The sequence below is a fragment of the Phacochoerus africanus genome, chromosome 9 (genome assembly GCF_016906955.1).
Source record: "Phacochoerus africanus isolate WHEZ1 chromosome 9, ROS_Pafr_v1, whole genome shotgun sequence".
Taxonomy (NCBI): Eukaryota; Metazoa; Chordata; class Mammalia; order Artiodactyla; family Suidae; genus Phacochoerus; species Phacochoerus africanus.
In genome coordinates, this window is record NC_062552.1 from 71,975,367 (window position 1) to 71,997,507 (window position 22,141).

Sequence of the window (22,141 nt, forward strand, 5' to 3'; positions counted from 1 at the left end):
ACGCAGATAAGAACATATCTTGGAAAATATTTCATGTAATGCTTTTTACTTGCTACACTTCCCTTCCCCACCCCAAACTTATTCTCTTTCAGCTTCTAAACGATGATGTTTCCATCTTTACTGCTCAACACTATCCTACCCTTATACTCAGGACTGTGAAAATAATATTTTCTGTAGATATCAATATCAACATCACTCACCTTTTTAGAGTGTCACATTTCATTTAGCAATACATGTAACATAAAACAAATTTTATTATCTTTGCTAATATCAGCAGGAAAAAGAAAAAAAGTGAAGCCAGTCGTATATTTTTTGACATCGAATTATAGGGGAAAAGATCAAAAGGGACAATGTGCAACCATATGAACATTGGGATGTTACTAACTCCATCACTTAAGATTGCTTGGTAGGCTTCTTCAAGACCTTAATTTCAAATGGGTATCTTCCATTCCTGAGAACTTGGTTCAGTTCCATTTGTTATGGTTCAAGTTTTTGTTTGTAGATTGGGAGCAAGAACTTGGCATATAATACATTAAGACAGGGATCCAAATAAGATATAAACGTGAATCACTGTCAAACCAATTCTTTACCTTTTTAAAAAATTTCTTCTTCAATTCATTCACCTATTGAATGCCTATCTACTGAGACCATTTTGTAAATTCTAGACATGAGGTTGCCTTTCAAGAAGGAATGGTATCTTTTTGAAGCTTCCAGCTTGATGTGAAATAGGAATTAATCAAGTAACCACATAAAACTGCATTTGTGATCAAAGCTATGAAGTTCAGATACATGTGCTATGAAGCATGTAATAGGGCAATTTGACCTAGTCAGGGAGGTCAGTTCAGACTTCCCAGAGGAAGTAATGATATGAGAAGGAATTCATGAACTGAAGAGGCCAGGGATGAGTGGACCCATACAGTGGAGAGCCTCTTTACAGAAATTTACTCCTGCCCTCTCCTTGAACAGTGCTCTTGTCCCCTCCTTCAGTCTTTCCTTCTGGTGGTATTTGAAGTTAGTTATTTATCTTTCTCTCTACTGTCTTTCATCCACAAAATGGAGAGAATGTAGTTTAAAAACTCTATTATGTACCTATTGATTCAAACATTTCTATGTAAAATACATTCACATTTGTGGAAATTGTTTTGTTCATTGGGATAAAGTCCTAGACAGTTGCCTTAAATAGCTCTATAAATCATCATGAAGACCTGACCTTGATTTTCAATCAGCCTGTATTTATGGCTTGGAAATGCTTCCTTGTGAAGCTGATGGGTTCAGAGTCACTGGCCATGGATTTATAGTTGCATTTATTATGACAGGTTTTGGACTCTAGAGTGATAGCAAGGGAAATCCACTGCAAGAATGGCTATTCTTGTTGATATCTAAAACTTCTAATATTTTTTTTCCATCTACAGAAATTTCTTTTGGAAAAGCAACTGAAAATTTATATATATTTTTTAACACATTTAAAAGTTACTCTTCTGCTTAGTCTCTGTTCCTTTGTATATTTTTTTCTTTTTCGCTAACATAAGGAATGAGCCAACACATAAATTTAAGTTTACACAGCCTTTTTTTTTCTTAAAGCCATGCTCCTATGTGATGAATATGTGATAAACAAGGCAGTTGTATAACTGTTTTGCTTGAGGTGAAAAACATAATTTTACTGTAGAAAAAATAAGAAAATGAAAATTCAGTTCACAAAACTATAGCAGGACTCTCAGTTCAAAATATACTATCTAGGCAATAGGATAAGCTACCAAACCTGGAAAAACGGTGTAATAGTACCTATGAGACTGCATTCTGAATATTTTTTTTCTGTATAAAGTGGCGACATTCTAATATTTTGATTACTTAAGAGGTTAAAGAAATTTATTAATATCCACTAACATAGAGAGGAGGTTCAGTAAATGTGTCTTTTTTTCCCCTTTCTCCTGTGCCCTGACTGCCTACTCGTCAAAGGAAATGCAGAGAATTGTAAACAAGTATGCCTTCCAAAGAGTTGAAAGGAGTAGAGTATATTCAGTGATCTAAAAACGTGCTATTTCTTTGGATCATTGAAATTAGTGTGTTATCTTCCTTATCTTCCTCAGATATGAAGTTAGTGTTTAGACATTTTTTTTTTTCAATTAGTCAAGGCTGGGTTTTGCTCCTAAAAAGAACAATGCAAGAAAGCATTACAGCTCTTTTAATCCTCTCTTGAATTACATGATGCTCAGACTGTCATGGAAGTCTTAAACCACCAGATGGAGCTCGGCTTCTGTCTCAAAAAAGATGCCAGTCGCTTGTTCTTCAGCCTCTACTTATTACCATTCATTTTAAGGGATGAAAAGCTGTATGCAGAGAAAAATCTTTGTTAGCACAAAGCCTCTGTATTTGTGAGAGACAAAATTACATTCCGAGTTCATTCAAAGACTAGTTTGTGATCTTTTAATTTTGCAAGTGAATTCTGCAAGTTAACTCAAGGGAACATGAAAAACAAAAAACAAACCCAAATCCCTACATTAACTGGTTAACTAGGTACACTTATTTTCTTTCTATCAACCCATTTATGTTTTATATGGAAACGTGGAAAAGGTAGCTGATATTTTCATGCATTTTGAAGGAAGAATAAAATGACTGATTATCTCTGCCTTGCTTGTTCGCAGATTTTGTAAGCTGAGGAAATGGATACTACGGTTGTTTGTAAAACCGGATCCAAACAAAGGAAGAGAGCCAAGATGCTTTCCTATAACGTTGACACATGTACCCCACTCTAGAAAAAGGATGAGACTGCAAAAGAAGGTTTTAGCCTAGCATTTCAATTCTAAAATGGATGGTCCTATTTAATTTTCCACACACAATATCTTTCCTCGCCAAAGAATAGATTAATATTACTAATCTCACTTATGTAGCAGCGTTAAAAGGCCGCAGCAAGGATATTTCTAAGGCAGATTCATTTCTGCTGGTATAGAAAATTCCCTACCCACACGGAAAGCGATTGTGTTGGTAATCTCATGGTGTTGCTTTAGCGGGAGCCTGGTGTCATTCTTTGCTCCCCGTGAGCTGTATAGACAGGCATAATGGATGGAATGATGAGAGAAGCAATGATGAACTAATACCCCAGAGGTCCCGAAACTAATAACAATGAAGGCTTTTTTTGCGGCCTTTTGGTTCCTGGAGTTGTGCTATAAAAATGTGATTTTGGAGTTGTGTGTTGACTGGTCGCCTGTAGAAGGTTAGAAGGAAGGCTTCCCTTAACTTCAGGATTAAAAGAAAAGGAAAAAGCAAGACATGCATTTGCTTGCACTTCGATGAAGTGAAGTTATGAACCAAAGATATACTAGATTTCTATATAGGTAAATGTGAGATTCCCCCCCAGTATTTTAGTGCACATTGGTTGCAGCTTTAGCATTTGCATTTTGTTTGTAATTCATTGTGGAAAGAGTATACTTACATCTTCGTGGTATATTAAGCTGCTTCTTCTAACATGTGTGGATTAAGCATCAGTGATGGCCTGAAAAAGTGCTTTTCTATTCTTTAGTATCCTTGGAGGTGTTACTGGTAAGAATAGACCCAAAGTAGGTATTGTGAGCAAATATAAATCATGATTATACTTTATCCTACTTTTTTTTTTACCCATTTTAAAACTCTCCCCAAGTGCCACCTTACATGAGGCAAAATACAGAGCACCCAGGAGAACAACAGGGAATAAAAGCAGTTCCTTCTCACAAAGAGGCAGACATGAATACTACTAGTAATGGTGCAATATGGTATGTGCTGTAAAAGAATTGGAACAATGGTCCTTGGCTGAATTCTAGTGATTAGCCCAGAGGTTTGAATTAAAGATGAACCCACTACCAAAAACAGGGAAAGTATAAGCCAGGGAAAGTGCAGGCTTATAAAGAAAGAGGAGGAGTTTCTTTTGTCACAGAGCTGATTCCCCTTCTGACCAGCAGAGGAATGAAGAACAGAGACAGGCAAGTTACAGAAGCCGGCCAGTGTGCTACTGCACTCACATCCTGCTTTACGGCGTGGTTTAAAAATTCAGTTTGGCTAATTGTATCCTTCCAGATTGCAGATAGTTTTACATCCAAACATCAGTGTATGTAAAGGTTTTAAGGAAAATATCAATACTTAAAACACTTGTCAGTTTAATCAACCCATGCAACCGTTCAGAAAAATACTTGAGAATTCACTACATCTCACTACAGATTTTTACCACCTATATCCTGAAACAGAATCATGCACATTTTAATGAAATGTTAATATAAGAAAATTGAGAAATGTATATATTTTTGGTCTTTATGATGGATACCTAACCATACTCAATAATTTTATGACTTATTATTATAAATAGGAATTATTTTTTTAAAAAAATGAAATAGCAATCATAATGAGAACATTCAAATAAATATATAAATATAAATTTATAAATATGTATAAAGAGACACAGAGGGAGAGAGAGAAAGACACAGAAAGAGAAAGGGAAAAACAGAGGGAGAGAGTTTAGTTCATGAACTGGTTTGAAATTTGCTCTCTGATTTTGATGTCACTTATATATGCTCTTGTGTGAAATACTTTCAATAACCCTTATTGGTAAAGTACTTGGAGATCATTGGTTGAAAAGTGCAATTGACTGTGAGTGCAGGCTTCAGAGCCTTACAATTGAGCGTCATCATAAATTTTATCTTTGCTGGCATAACTACAGAGATTATTTTTATACAAAGAGGTAGCTTTTTCATTTTGTAAACACTGTAGCTAGGTCCTTCAGTAATGAATCTTAGATCAGTAGAGAGATTGGCGACAACAATAACATTTATGTGTGTATATGCCAATTTATGTGTGTATATACTATTTGAATGCTTCTGTAGCTTTCCCTACTTGCCCTGAAATACAAAAACACTAATATTTTGAAATAACTCTTTATATGTCCTCTATGTTTATGAAAGATTACAGGAGATAAAATCATGCAGGTTTATTTTAGAAAAAAGAATGATATTTATTTGAGAAATCTCCCCTAGTAATACAGATTTCTATCAACTTTTTAATATTAAGCAGGTATTCTGGGATGATAGTAAATTTATCAGCCACAGGAAGGGGAGCTTTATTGTTGTTGGGAATGTTGTTTCATCACCTATCAGCCAGAAAGAAAAGAAACTTTAAAGGATAAAAGTAGAAGTAAATTAAACTTTTCTCAGTATCAACTTAACTTTTCCAATCAGAGGAAGTTCTCTGAGCAGCTGGAGAAAAGACACAGAAAGAATTGAAAGCTGAAGGAAGAGCACTGATGAAAAATACATCACAAATGACTAACAGATTGTAAATGAAAATTGGGTGACTTTCAGGTCTGACTTTCAGGTGGGAGCTGCTAACAGGCTCTGAGGCAGCGTTTGACCTCTTTTAATGGAAGTTTTAAGAGAGGACTGGGGGTGATGAAGGGTCATTCACCTGATGTCAATGACTCCTGAGTAGTACTCCTGGTGGGCCACTAGGCTCATGTAAAAGGATGGTGGGGAAATGCATCAATTAGCAGGGCAAAAGTCAGCTCTCCAGCCAACTTACTCCTGTAGCCATTCAGAAACTGTACAAAGCGCAGGAAGTCAGGTCATTTATTTAACTTGCGTTTTTAGTAAGAGATAACAACAAGATCTTACATTTCTTTAGTGCATTGTTTTAAAGCCCATTTGCCAAATGAATTCATTAAAAATGCCAAAATAAAATATGTTTTCACCTTAAAATATATTTCTATTCTTGATGTGATAAAAAATTCACTTACAAGTCACCTGAGATTAGAGCAATAATAGAATCCAATCTTTTGCAAATATAGTTTACTTTTATGTATAGGAAAGTTGGAGAGAATGAAAGCCATTAAGGCTGTGTATGAAAAATATATTGGAGTTACATTTATATCATTGATTACACTGTTTCTCAATTATACAGTTTGGAAAAAAACATAAGCAATTAATCATGGTAGATTACACTCATTTCGTATTTGGCCAGCAGTAGCGAGTAGTTATTAAGAAGTCTGAGTTCCAATTGTTTCTCTAAATAATACTTTGTAATATCTTTTGCTTATGTGATTTCTGTAATACCCTTTGGTAAATGTGATTATTTATACCTAGAAAAGACTTTTAAAAAGCTCTCATTCCCTTTTTATAATTATACTTTTAAATAGATTTTTTAATATGTTTACATTCTTAAAATTGATGCCATTACCAGTCTTGCCATTTGTCTTATTTAGTCTGGATATGCATAATTATAAGCCACACCAAACACAACCAATGTACATGCATTATCAACTGGGTAAATGTTTAGTAGTAAAAATAAGATTGAAATATTAAATATTAAAAGATTAAAATACTTATACCTCTAGTTTATGTAGAACAGTAATTATACCTTAGAAATTATTAACATTTTTATTTTACAAGAAAGTATTATCTAAATATAGATAATAAAATTAAGTATTGATGAAGAACAAATCTATCAACTACTTAATTTCTCAGATAGAATTTTCTTAAATAATGGGAGTTATTAAAAACAACCTATTTAAATTAAAAAATATTTTGAGATATTGATGAGACACATATGATGTATATGATTTACTTGTAAGTACTGAAGTGGCTCAACTGAAGATTTTTTAAATTTTTTCATAAGAATTTAATATGCTAGTACCTTATTATCCTCTATTTGAATTCAACAGAAAATAATGAATTAAGAAATAATAAGGCTAGAAATTATTTCAGATTAAAGCAATTTGAAACAAATCATTTTGGCTTAGAAACTATAAGCTATTGACATATCGTTTGAAATTATTGGATTCATAATGAAATGTTTCCACGTCTATAATGTTTAGGAAACAGAATTTAGCCATGCATTTTTGCCCTGTCTATGAATTTTATTCCTTGAGATGGTATCCTGATATGCCTAGACTTTATCTCTTGATTGTGCTATTTTCATAATCATCTATCTGATAATTTAAATGGTATTCAAGAAAAATAGAATATCATAATAGACTGAACTTTTAATAGTAACTTTGTATTTCTGTAGTTTAGTTTAGTGCCTTTAGGACATAAATAGTGAGTTCTGAACATAGGCACATTGAATGATTACATTCTAGTTGATTAAAATTCTTCTACTCAAATCCAAAAAGCCAAGGCACACATTGAATGTGATGATAAATGTTATTAAGGCTTACTCTCATCAGAGACTTGAAATGACACAGGGATGGGGAGAGGGAAGGAGAAAGAGAGGACAAAGGAGGAGAAAAAAGAGAGAGGAATAAAAGCAGGTAAGCAAGCCACCTGGGAGAAGCTGGAAATGTCCTTTGTGAGTAGGTGAAGATTCAGTTTATTTACATGGTGACCCGTGATCACACTAAAATTGGTGAGTTGGGTGTTTGAAGTTTTTAGAATGAGTTCAAGATATTTTTAGCAAGTGTGCACAGAAGGAGAAACTTCCTTAATTAATGGAAGGCATTCAATAATTTTTGTTTAGTTTTGTTTTAATTTATGATGAGCAAACAACCACATGACTTGGAATGTCCTTTGCTTACCTTTGTCCAAAAGTCATGTCCTTGGACTTGAAAAGGAACAGGAAGAAAACATAGATATTGAGTGCTAAAACTCAATGAGATCTCTGTTAATGTCAGGCCAAGAAAAAGATAACTATTAACTAGGCATTTTAGAAAAAATGAGCAAATTTATTTTTATTTTATTTTTTTTAATTCGGTTTCCTGATTTTCATTTGCTTATTTCTATTTTTCCCCATCTTGGAAACAGGCAACTGTGTAACCCCATAGTGATAATTCAGGATTCCTTCCCTTTTTACTTGATTCATTCTTTCTGTTCTTGCTGCAAGGATGTTGATATTCTTTGAACCTTAGTCCAAGTACTTCTGCTCTCGTTAACTCTTTCTTCTTTCCCTACTCACACCATCAGTTATCACCTCTGTGCTGGTATTTCCAAGACTACACCTCAAATTAATTCAAATCCCTATGTCCTAGTCTATTTTGAAAAGCACTTGTTCTATATTTATAGATTGACATTGTAAGAATATAAAATTAAACATCTACAAGTGGAATTCACTTTTGTAACCAAATCTCTATTTTTAAATATTTTTCTAATTTCACCATTCTAGCCACTTAGCCAAAAACTTCAGATTCATATTTGACACAGTTGATTCCTTGAACATCTACAATTTCTTTTATCCTCTTTTCACTACTTTGTCCCTGGTTAATAAAAACAATTTTAATTTGAATTCTTACCTCTGAAGAATCATTCTGCATGTCGCAGACAATTAGTTTTCCTAAAACTTTCATCAGGATATTCAAGGTCATTTTCATGTTGACTCCAACTTATTTTTCTAGTCTTAAAATATATTTTAAGTTCTACACTCCAGAGAGAGCAGCCCATTTACTGAATCGATACATTTCGTCTTTATATCTGTGTCTTCACAAGTATCATTTCTTTTCGCAATTATTCTGACACCCTTCTCTGCTTCTATTAACACTAATAATTCTCAAGAGTTCGGCTCATTTTTAACTCCTTGAGCTTTCTATCTAGAGTTATGCATTTTCTATATTTTGACACTTTTGACATTAGGCAGATTGGTCTATTTGCTATTCTTCAGCTATTACTGTGTAAGTATTGTGTAAGTAATTCTCTGAAATTGCCCAAGCTCTTCTCCTTCCTGTCTTTATACTTCCTCCAACCTACCAAAAAATAATAATAATGTAAGGTCATATATGAAGCATTCTGGTCTAGACTTAAGTTATGTGATGTTAAGTATTGTGTGTTATTACTTTTAGACTTCTAGCATTTAGTGTAGTCTCTGGGATGTCAAAAGTATGAATGAACATTTGTAAAAAAAATTGAGAAGTGGATATTCATTAAAAAAAACCTTCCAGGATACTGCCTATCAGTACTGTTTTATCCCATCCCAAACATCATTATATTTTCACTGATTGCATGACTTATTGAACTCTCAAAATGTATAACCATAGAGAACTAATTCTATTTTTATATAAATATAATTTTTTTGGAGTTCCTGTCATGGCTCAGTGGTAACAAACCTGAATAGTATCCATGAGGACACGGGTTTGATCCCTGGCCCCTCTCAGTGTGTTTAGGATCAGGCATTGCCATGAGCTATGGTATAGGTCATAGATATGGCCTTGAAGTGGCATAGGCTGGCAGTTACAGCTCCGATTTGACCCCTAGCCTGGAAACTTCCATATGCTGCCAGTGCAGCCCTAAAAATAAATAAAAAAGATTTTCTTGACTAAATTATAGGAACTTGAGAACTGATTATTTTGTATGTTCCTTAGTGTGTGCTTTGTACAGAGTAGGCTCACAAATATTATTTTGGAAAAATTATCATTTTCATGATATGGTTCGTTTCATGTTTTATGTATTTTAAGTATATAGGCACATGAAGACTTAAATATGTCTAGAATTTTGGGTCAACAGATTTATTTATTTTAAAGCTCTAATTCATGAAAATTATTGAGGTACTCTCAAAAGTAAATAGATATAAACAAAATGACTTAAAAATTGAAGAAATCATAACCAGTTAAAAGATGCAGGGGAAAGCTATTATTAAGCACTGTAGGATGAGTTAATTATTGAGATATGAATTTAGCTTTGACTCATGATCTAAGGCAAAAGGAGAAATCTAGAGGGCACATTGATTTTATTTTGATAAAGTAACTTTAAATATACTTTATCATAAAATAAAGCATACATGTTTTTCTGGGTATTTTTTTAATCTGTTACTGAGTTTAGGAAGTATTTTTTATATCCTTATAAAGGTACATAATGGATAATGTCATTTCAACCATGGTTTAGTAAAAGATACAGGTGTTCAAAATTTTTCTTGTGTTGTCCTCTAGAAAACTTGAGGGCTACTACAAATGTGTAGAATACCTCACTGAGGGTGTTGATTTGGAAAGGGTGCTGATTTCAGTAACTCTGGAGATGTGTGAATCTTTTAAGACTGATGGCAAAAGCATTGTAAGGTAAGCACTTTACAAGCACATAAGCTCTATACTCTAGTTGATAACATTGTTTCCTGTGGGAGTATGTGCTAACAACTCTGAAACTTCTGTACATGTGTTATGGAATTGAAAAATTATGTAATGAATGGCTGAAGGTGAGAGCCAGGTTTTTCACTGTTGGAAGTGGGAGATTGTAGAGAATTAAATGGGAATGAGAGAACAAACTATGAGTTAATGGGCTAGATTTGGAGCCATGAATACAAACTCATGGTTAAGTTAAAATAAATATAGCTGAGTATATAAGGATATATATATGTAGCAAAAGCACACTAGGGCAAAAATATTGGTTCCTAATACCAACAGTAAAATGAAATAGGACTTCTTGGAGAAATGGCTGATCCAAGAGCAGGGAATATATAAGATAAGCCTGGATCATCTTAAAGTACTGGAAGTTAAGAAAATGCCAGTACACACAAACATCCACACACATACTCACACAGTGATGGGAGTAAATCAAAGGGACATAGGACGAAGATCTCCCAATGCTCAAAGCTGGAACAATTTGAACAACAAAATAAAATATTATTGGATCATATCCCAGAGCAGAAAATAAACATCTATTAGTTTATCCTGACACAAATCAATGATTATGCAAATTAGTGGATGATAATAGACAAATATCCTCTTGCAGACATATCCCAACTAATTTATTAGATACTCTGCTCTTAATGAGGTGAAGTATAACTTTATGTTTCCTACATACTGTGATTTCTTTCCTAATAATTCCATGTGAAAAGGGAGTGGGTAAAGAGTAATTTAATAGTGGAGAAACCTGAGAAGAAACAAGACCTTAGCCAGGTGATCAAGGTCAAAACATCAACAGTGATTCCATGCAGATAGTGCCCCTAATATTGGGTTGTAAGAACGACAAACCTCGGTGGTTTTTCTCCTCAATACCCATGTCCCCAATCTAACCAGGAGAAAAACATCAGCTTCAAAAATCCCAGTTGAAAAATATCTTACAAAATACCTGTCCAGCACTCTTAAAAACTTCCAAAGTCATCCAAAACAAAGAAAGTCTGAGATACTGTCACAGACAAGAGGAGCCTAAGGAGTCATGATGACTAATTATCATAATGGATAGTATCAATATTGATTCATTAATTATGCCAATGCAGCATACTCATGTATGATGTTAATAATAGGGGATACTGAATGTAGGGTACATGGGAATTCCCTGTACTATCTTTGTAACATTTCCTTAAAACTAATCTAAAATAAAGAGATAACTGAAAAACAAACCTTAAAGCATAAAAGTAATTCTGAACTCAAAAACGTGAGTGGTCCTAGGTTATCTTTTAGATTTGCTAATTTATGATGATATTACAGCTTATATCATAGGGAATAAATGCATATTTAGCATGTTTGTAAGACATTCTCAATATTAGATCCATTAAGTGATATATATTTTATCTAGGGCTAGGTTTCAGTTAATTCCTGGTAAATTTCTCTGTTGAATTTGCCCCAAACCTTCTATGCTACATTGATATATAAAGAATCTATAAAGAAGGAGATATATTTGATTATGTAGAAATTTTTTAAAAAGTCAAGATCTGAAACAAAATGATAAATATAAAAGTTGCTTAATTTATGAAATGTTCCTAATTTTTTTTGCATTTTTATTTTTAATTTTTTTATTAAAGTATAGTTTATTTACAATGCTGTGTCAATTTCTGCTGTATAGCATGGTGACACAGTCGTATGTATACATACATTCTCTTTCTCATACTATCTTCCATTATTTTCTATCCCAAGAGATTGGATATAGTTCCCTGAGATGTACAGTAGGACCTCACTGCTTATCCATTCTAAATGTAATATTTTGTATTAGAACCTCAATTTCCCAGTCCATTCCACTGCCTCTTGGTAACTACAAGTCTGTTCTCTATGTCTGTGAGTCTGTTTCTGTTTTTGTTTGTCCCATATCTTAGATTCCACATATATGATATCATGTGGTATTTGTCTTTATCTTTCTGACTGACCTACTATGAGAATCTCTAGTTGCATCCATGTTGCTGCAAATGGCATTATTCTGCTTTTTTTTATGGCTGTGCACTATTCCATTGTATATATATACCCCATCATCTTAATCTATCTATCTGCCAATGGACATTTAGATTGTTTCCACATCTTGACTATTGTGAATAATGCTTCAATGAACAAGAATGTTCCTAGAAATGATATGAAGATTCTGGTAGACAGTCATGTGAAGATTATGATCAGACAGTTCATAAAATAATAAATATAAACAGCCTAGAGCCATAAAAATATATTTAACTTTGCCAGGAATTTAGTAAGTATGAATAAGAAAACACAAATATAATTGTTTGTATTCAGATAAACAAAGATTAATACTCAACACTGGTAAGTATACATTGAAATGTGTAAATTCTTACCATTTTAGGTAATTCTGTGAGGCCTGAAATTAGTTCCATGACAAAAACAATTACCACACTACTGGTACTATTACTGCTAATATGCTCTCAAGTACCATAATATTTTCTTGCCATAGTGCTTAAGTGTTTAGAAGCACATACAAACCTTTGGGAGTTTCAGCATGCATTCAGGGGAGTTTTCATACTTTACTTTTGCTAGGCTTTTTGATGTGGAATGTAGACCCCCCTAAAATCTCCCTTAAAAAAGTCACTTTAATATAAGCCACACATCTCAGAATGTATGATAGTGCCAAGAGTCATTTCTAACTGCAATTCACTTTCAGTAGACTTTTGGCTATAGTCCCTTGTTTTCTGTATCAAGGGTGGATAGCTGAAGGGGTGTGAACTGGCTTCCTTTTCTCAGGCTGTCAAGATTGTTTCACTAAATAAAAACTGGATGAATTTTTTTTTAACCCAAATAAAATGCTTTAGATTTAGTGAGGATTTCTTCCATCTCTGTCCTTAGGCTGTTTCGCAATTTTGCTATTTAATTTCACTGTGAGTTTTTGTATTTTCCTGAATCTTCATTGGCATTTTGGTGGGAACTTGGATAGGGCGCTTTAGGTACAGCTAGCCAGATACTGTTATGGATCAGGTGGTTCTGCTGAGCAGTTTTATTTGATTATGAATGCCTCTCCCTAAAATCTATTCAAAGTAGTTTATAGAGGAACTCTAACTCCAAATTCATCTCCTGCATTCTTGTTAAACACTTTAAAAACATAAAGTCTTTAAGTTCCAGATTGTATTTTCCTTATTTGTGAGTTGACCCTATTTTCACCATAATACTTACTCTTTCTTGGCCTCTCTCCCAGAGCTATTTTCCTTTTGCCAGTTTGGCTTGTCATAGATCTTAACTTTTATAATCCACTTCAGGAACTATTCCATCAATCTGTGAAAGTTGCTCAGTCTGCACTTTTTCCCAAGCCTGTTCCATCACATATTCCCACCAGGCTGTGATTTCAGTTCATCTTATGGGAAAAATCCATTGAATTAAAAAGGAAATGTCATTTGTAAGGATTTAGGCCTCTCTGAGGTATATGTAGTCTTCCTTATCCACGCTATTTTGCTGCAGTGCTTAGAACAGAAAATTAGTGAAAGGTCATATATGTATTAAAATCCAATGACAATCTTTTCCTTTATGTTCAAAAAAATTATTCTGACAACTAATTTCCAAGACATTCTACTTTCTTCTGCTAGCTTATTTCTTTAGCTCTGTGGTAAAACTAAAAGATGGTATTTTTAAAATTAAAATAAAATCATTTTAGGAAGTTCCAAGTCTATAGCTTCTTGCTGGAGAGTTTTTTTTTTAACTTTTTTCTCTCAATCTTTCAAAATATAAATAATGAGAAAATCATTTCAACCTATAACTAACCACAATATCTCCTGCCCTTAAGGGAAGAAGATTGAATCCTGTAGCAAAATACTTTGATGACTTTTTTTTTACTTCAAAAGATAAGAGTTTCCATGGAATTATCTGTAAGGTCACTGAAAACAAAAGGAAAGCTAAATTGACTGCCTAAAAAACCCAAATTTGATATTTCAGAATTGTTTGCTTTATAAGAAAAGGAAAATGTGCAAAAACTCTTGAGGGATGAAGAGACCTCAGGAGACTGGAGAACATCAGGAAAGAAGTAGACTTGTGAGAAAATGTCTGCATTGGCAGTGGCTGAGGAGTTTTGTTTCAAGACCAAGACTGCAACAGTCCATCTCAGGTTATTCTCTGTGCTGTGCAGTGATTTATGCCACAACTAAAGCATAATACTTTGTGCAAGTCTTTTGAGGAGTTTAGAGTAAAGGGTAACTATCATACTTTAAGCCCAAAGAAATTTTCAGAAATATTGTGGAGGATGCAAAAAAATTATTAATATTTCAAAGAAAACATGAAGACTCATCCAAAGCTCAAAACTGGAACAATTTAGTAACAAAAGAAACATCAATTATATTCAATTATAACCCAAAGAATATAAAAATTATTCATGAGTTTGTGTAATGAATGAATAAGCAAGCAAATAATAACTGAAAGAGAAGGAACCCTTCTTCTTTAAAGAAGCATTCCAAATAATATTTGCAGATACTCCACCCAAGGAATAGAGATTAATTTCCCTCTCTTTGAGTGTGGCCTAGACCTAATGAATAGTTTACACAGCATAGAGTAAGGAAAGGGAAAAAGAGTGACTCTGTACTATAGAAACCTGGTAGACCCCATCTTAACTATGTGATCAAATTTAACATCACTGGTGACAAATCATGTTGATATTCATGCATCCTTGGATATGATGCAATAAGAGGAGAACCTCTCCTCTGCAGTATTCTTTCCCACAACAAATAAGCTCAGTCTAATCATGAGAAAATATCAAACTCAAACTGAGCATCATTCCACAAAGTACTCTTCAGAAGTATTAAGGTCATGAAAGATACAAAAGACTGAGAAATTCTTACAGACTGAAGGAGACGTGACGGCTACATGTAATACGATATCCTGGATCAGATCCTGGAAGGTGAGAAAAGAGACCTTAATGAATAAACTGGTGAAATCTGTGTTAGTCTACATTGTTTGGTAGCATTGAAACAATGTTAATTTTGACAAAGGTATCATGGTTATATAAAAAGTTAACATGAAAAAAGCTGGATACATTGTATAAGGAGACTCTTTATACTATCTAAACTAATAATCCAAAATTTTTCCCAATTAAAAATAATTTTTTAAAATTAAAGTATGATGGTACTCAACTTAAACTGTTTTAGATTCGCTTCGGTAAAACTAGTTTGATTCAACAATTCAAAAATAAACACTAAGCTAGTGACTACAACAGGCCTGGGACACATGAGTGCTAACAAGACAAAAATTACTTTCTTCATGGTGACTGTGGTTGAGCCAAGGTAGGCATATATCAACAACATAAATTAACAAATACATAAATTTGATGGTATGTTAGAAGGTGACATTCTATTAATAGTGATTAAGCAGAAAAAGGGGGGCTTTGCAGTAAGCAAGGTGGAATTCAACTTTATAAAAATCATTCTCACTGAAAGGTGACATTTAAGCAAAGTTTTAAAGAATGTAAGGGGCTTAACCAGTATCTGGATGATGAAAATTCCAGGTGGAGAGAATAGTGTGGAAGTCCAGGAGTGGAGACATCCCAAGCACGTATGTAAGACAAAGCCTATTGGCCAGAATGTCTGTAGCCAGTGAGGAGAAAGGAGTGCTTTAGATGAACATGAGGTGGGAGGGATAACAGAGAGCACACCAGGCTGTTGTCAGAACTTTGGCTTTTACTAAGAGTGAGCAGAGGAACCATTTCAGGGTCCTGAGCAGAGGTATGTTGTGATGTGACTGTGGTCTGAGAGGGATTAATGTGCCTGATCTGTTGAGGGTAGATAGTAGGTGAGTGGGGGTGGTAGCAAGACATACCTGGTTTTGATTTTTGTTTAATATGCATTTATTGAGCATCTACTATGTGTCAGACGAGAGATCAGTAAGGAGAAGAATTTGTTGTCTCCTGGAGCTTACCTTGTGTTGGGGAGGGATAGATGGAGTAAAAAAATGGCAGGTGAAAAGATAAAGAGGTGGACAGTACTTTTAAGACATATCAGTTTTTAATTTTTCCTACAAAGTCATTTTTTGGATGTTCTACTCTGCCACTCTCAAGCTTACTTTGTTTCCCCCAAAATAAGACTAAACACTTGTATTATTTGTTGATTTATTTATTTACTGCATTATTGCTCTTTCTTTTTCTTTAGAGGTGAGAAATTAAAATTACTTTTGGTTTAAAATAGAGGTCATCATCAACAAATCATTCCCCCCAAAGTTTATTGAGGTATAAGTGACAAATAAAATTGTAAGACATTTATAGTGAACAATGTGGTGATTTGATATATGTATCATGAAAAAATTCCCCCACTGAGTCAATAAAAAAGCCATCTTTATAAAAAAATTTAAAAGTTTAAGAGAAATGGTTTAAAATGCCAAATATTTTTCATTTGATTCAGACAAGAATTCTAAAATCTCCAATCTAGTGGATAGAAAGAGCGAGGGAGAAAGAGAAAGGGAAGAGAGCAGGGGGAATTTTTTTTTTAATTTTGATGATTTTTATTTTTTTCCATTATAGCTGGTTTACAGTGTTCTGTCAATTTTGTACTATACAGCAAGGTGCCCAAGAGTGACATTGCTGGGTCATATGGTAGTTCTATATATAGTTTTATAAGGCACCTCCATACTGTTTTCTATAGTGGTTGTACCAATTTATTTCCCACCAACAGTGTGAGAGGGTTCCCTTTTCTCCACATCCTCTCTAGCATTTGTTATTCGTGGACTTATTAATGATGGCAATTCTAACTAATATGAGGTGGTACCTCATGGTAGTTTTGATTTGCATTTCTCCAACAATGAGTGATGTTCAGCTTTTTTTTTTCATGTGCTTATTGGCCATCTGTATATCATCTTTGCAAGAAATGTCTATTCAGGTTTTTGCCCATTTTTTCTATTGGGTTGTTAGCTTCTTTGCTGTTGAGTTGTATAAGTTGTTTGTATATTTTATAGTTTAAGCCCTTGTCAGTTGCATCATTTGAAACTATTTTCTCCTATTCTGTAAGTTGTCATTTTTTAAAAATGGTTTCTTTTGCTGTGCAAAAGCTTGTCATTTTGATTAGGTCCCATTGGTTTATTTTTGCTTTGATTTCTGCTGCCTTGAGAAACTGACCTGAGAAAACATTTGTAAGGTTGATGGCAAAGAATGTTTTGTCTATGTTCTTTTCTAGGAGTTTGATGGTGTCTTATCATATGTTTCAGTCTTTAAGCAATTTTGTGTTTATTTTTGTGCATGGTGTGAGGATGTGTTCCAGCTTCATTGATTTACAAGCGGCTGTCCAATTTTCCCAACACCACCTGCTGAAAAGACTGTCTTTTACCCATTTTGTATTCTTGCCTCCTTTGTCAAAGATTAATTGACCGTAGGTGTCTAGGTTTATTTCTGGGTTCTCTATTCTGTTCCATTGGCCTGTATGTCTGTTTTGGTACCAGTACCACACTGTCTTGATTACGGTGGCTTTGTCATATTGCCAGAGCAGAGGGAATTTAATATCTGCACATCTGTTCAACTTGCAATGTGTCAGATACAAGAATATAAATAATATAATTTACTAGACATTTCTGGGTAATGGCATAATTCCTACTAAAATTAGCTATTGGAATCAGCTTATTTCTTTTTAGACTGAAACCTCAAAATAAATACAGGGATATGATAATAATTATGAAATACAGAATTTGATAACTACTCAGATTTAGAAATTAGCAAAACAAACATAAATTTATTCTCCTTCTTCTTATAAATTCAAAGTCAGCTAAATTTAAGTTCTTTTATTACACTTTGATGAAACAATTTGGTGTAAAATTCCAAAAATAATTTGGTCTACCTATAAGGAAGTTTTAGGATGAAATCTTTAGTTATGCTTGGTTGCCCTCTCAATAACATTATATTTTCTCTCATTTTCCCTTTATCTTTAAAAATCTTTATCAAATTCATTATGTATAAATTATAAAATCTGTTAATATATTAATGACAAATTTTTCTCTTAAGTGATAATATCATATTTGTATTAATCTTGTACAGTTACCACTTAAATATTGAACTGTGTGCAGGAGTGGGATATGAATGTACTAGAACTTTTTAATATTCAGTGTTGTATAGAAACATCCCTATTTATTGTTAAGTTTTTGATAATTTTTAAGTAAATGAAATGTACTTGGGTTTCTACTTGTTTTTCAATTAACATTATTTTTAGTTATAGAATGAACTGGAAAAGCAAATACTTTTGTGTTCTACTTTCAAATGTGATGCATCAAAATAAGGGATGTTTTGACAGAAAAAAAGAAATCTTGTTCAGCTCTTGTCAGCATCAGTCAATTCCTTCATTTGTAGGAGAACTTGAGAAATATTTAGTGAATAGCTGACAAATAGACTACAGGGCATATCTAATTAGTATTTTTTTTCTTCCTGGACTATATAGAGAAGAGAAGGTAATTACAGAAACCTAAAGTTTAGTCTTCAAATTGAATCCCAACTTAAATGTAGTTTAAAACCTTTATCCCTTTAAGCTCACGTCTCTTACTGCCTTTTGATTTCTTTGGTGGTTCATCCATATTAATGTACCTAATGACAGACACCCTGAAAAGGTGAGAATGAATGCTTTTCCTCTGACATATCAGCAGAGGTTGATGCTACAAAGCGTGTCTTTCAATGTGTATCTGCATGGACTCTGGGTCTGAGAGAATGATATATACTTCTACTTTATGCCTGCAAGATTCAAAAGGCCTTTTCAAATATTCATGTCATCTTTTTTTTTTCTTTTTTATTCTCTACTGGTATGTGTTATGTGATGAGAGAATGTCAGTGTCTCTGGAGTTTTATTTTTAAGTTTTAGTCTTGCCTGAGGGGGAAAATATATTGAAAATTTGCTGGTCAAGCTGTTCACATTTTCTCATAACATGTCTAATAATTGCAAAGCAGTTTGTTCTAATAATTTAGGCAGGCCTTGCATAGTTACCATGATAGATTTTGAGGTGAGTTATTGGACAGTGTCTGGTATACAGTCGGTAACACCTGGGGATAACTTTGCCTTTGTGCTGCCTGATATAACCAAGGAGAAGTCACAGAGATGAGAACTTTTTTTAAGCCGAATTCTGGTCAGTCTTCCCTGATCTTGTTTCAACTTTGGTTATAACTTCCTCATGTATGATAGATCAAGTTAATAGGATTTGTATTGCCATAGGCACTACTGCCATTTCACATGCTACAGCAGGCAAATGGAGATGCTGATTAGAAACATAATAATGCAAGCACATTTACTAAACCCAACCTTGGAGTGAAAGGGCAGTGCGTTTGTGGTTCTATTACTGTGCCACTAACTGTGGCTGTTGTTTGTTCTTTTTATTTTCCATGGCTTTGAAAACAACATATGCATTCATATTTTAGTATATCAGTTAGTTGTTTTCTTTCATTCGATTTATAGACCCAGTTATTTTTTTAAGGTATTTCTTTTAATTTTTTTAGCTTCTAAGGCTCACATTTCTCCATTATCCACCAGGAGAAAAAAAAAGGAATAAAATCACCAGCTGGTGAAAAAATTGTTTGAAGGATGTTAGCTAAGTTAACTTATAAATAATAATTTTCCCTCAAGAAAATCCATGTATTTATTTAGCTTCAGGGAAAATAGAAGAGGAAGGAGAAATAACTCATAGTGACCCATTTCTCCTACACCCTCCCCCACCTTTCACAATCATCTATCAGTTCTCCGTATCTATGAGCTTTTAATTTTTTAAAGATTTTTTAGTTTAAGTAATAATTGAATAAGAATTTTTAAAAACATTGTTAGAAGCAATGAAAGAAGAATAAATCAGTTTAAATATATTTCTTGTTCATGATCAAAAGGCACAATATTATTAAGATGTCAATTCTTCGTAAACCGATTTAAAAATCCAGTGCAATACCAATAAAAAACTCAGCAAGCTAGTTTGTTGCTATCAACAAACTTTTTTCAAAATTGAGTAGTCTAGACAATACTGATGAAAAGCAAGTAGACAAACTCATACCTCCCAATTTCAGATTTATTATAAAGCTATAATCATCAAGAGATCATGATATTTGAAAACAAATAGACATTGAGATAAATGGAGTAGAATCCATGAGTAGACCTATGCAAATACAGACAACTTAACCTTGGTCAAAGGAATAAAGACACATTAACACAGAGAAGATAGCCTTTTAGTCATCATCAACAAATAATGAGAGAACCAATGGACAACCATAATGAAGTAAATGATCAAAGATACAAACTTTGTACCTTAGACTTAAATTCACTCAAAGCTATTCATTGCATTAGATATAAAATGCAAAACTGTAAAAATTGTAGTGGAATACATAGGAGAAATTCTACATGAGTTAAAATTGATTGTATTATCAGTGTGGTATATGAAAAATAATCTATGAAAGAGAAAAATTTGATGATGTGGACTTTATTAAATTTAAAATGCCCACTCTGTGAAAGTCAGTGTTCAAAGCATAGAGAGATAAGCCCCTAACTAGAAGAATATATTTTCAAGACACACATTTGAAGAAAGACTTGCATGAAAAATATTGAAAGAACTAGGACAATTCCACAATCATGAAACAAACTCTCCCAATTAAAATAAATAGGGCAAAAAAAATAAAAATAAAAGTTAAACAATTTATCATGTTATAATAGAACAGTCTTGAAGCTGAGGCTTCAAGGACTCATGGCCTTTGAAAACTACCTAATACCAAAGGGAAGAAGAGACTATAATATAAAACTATATTTCTCAAGTATTAAAAATAACTGCTACACTCTGAGTAAAGTAAATAGCTTGTCAACCCCCTCTTTATTATGGGAACAACCACACTGGGATATAACATGTGTTGGAAGAAGCGATTAAAAATGATACAAACCAGTGCACCAAAATTTTAAACAGATTTTCACTATTGACACAGAAAGAACACTCATTGGGAATAGCAATAACATCCACTTATGCAAAGATATCTTTGACATGTGATGAAAACATAACCTCTGGATACGTATTCTCTCTTTTATGTTTTCAGTGGGAATTGAGCCTAAGTGATTAGGGCAGGATTTGGTCCAATAAATAAATAAACTGAAAATTTTGTAACAAGTGGTGGAGTAATACATATTAATTCTGAACAGATTGACACTGTAATTTGGGATAAAAACCATAATGATTACAGAACACAGTCAGTGTAAGTCAAGTCTGATGGACTGGAACAGATGTGTCCACCTGTTTAGAGCCCAGCTCTGCATCACTTGGGATGCATAACGTGACTACGACTGTAACGTTAGCTATTTAGAAAGGTATACAGGTTAGGAAAAAGGAGAGATGTCAAATTCTGGATCATTCTTTTGTTCTCCTAGGTAACTATGAGGTCAAAAATATAAGAGGGCACACAAAGGGCTAAAATAAAAGACAGTCCAGAGCAGATGTAAATCTCATTTCATGCCCTTCATTGGAGATAATTTGGAAAGCGTCATAAAGGATATTTCAAGGACAGATGAATTGAATAGACTCAGTTTTCATTTTCCTAAAGTTGATAAATTATGTGTAAATTCTCAATCTGACTTAAAAAAAACTGTAAAATGAATGAAGAAAGATGGAAAAAGTCTCCAACATTACAATGTTCATGCCTAGGGGAATCCATATATCTAACACCATGTAAGATCAGGCTTTTGTGACTATTTATCATTTAAAATCATAGGGAAATTTTTTTTTTGACAAAATATGCTCCAGGTCTAAAGACTATACTGTGTGTCATTAGGGGGTAATTTAATTTTTTTCTTAAGATAGAAGGAAATATTTCTAGTGTGATAATAAATATGTCTTTTTATTACAAGAAAGTTTTCATGTAGCGTCATAAACATTGTTCATTTTAAAGATGTATATTATAGATGTTGCTATTAAAATATTCTTCTTGTATCTGCTCCTCAATCTTTCATATAAGAATTTATTGGAGTTCCCGTCGTGGCGCAGTCGTTAACGAATCCGACTAGGAACCATGAGGTTGCGGGGTCGGTCCCTGCCCTTGCTCAGTGGGTTAACGATCCGGCGTTGCCGTGAGCTGTGGTGTAGGTTGCAGACGCGGCTCGGATCCCG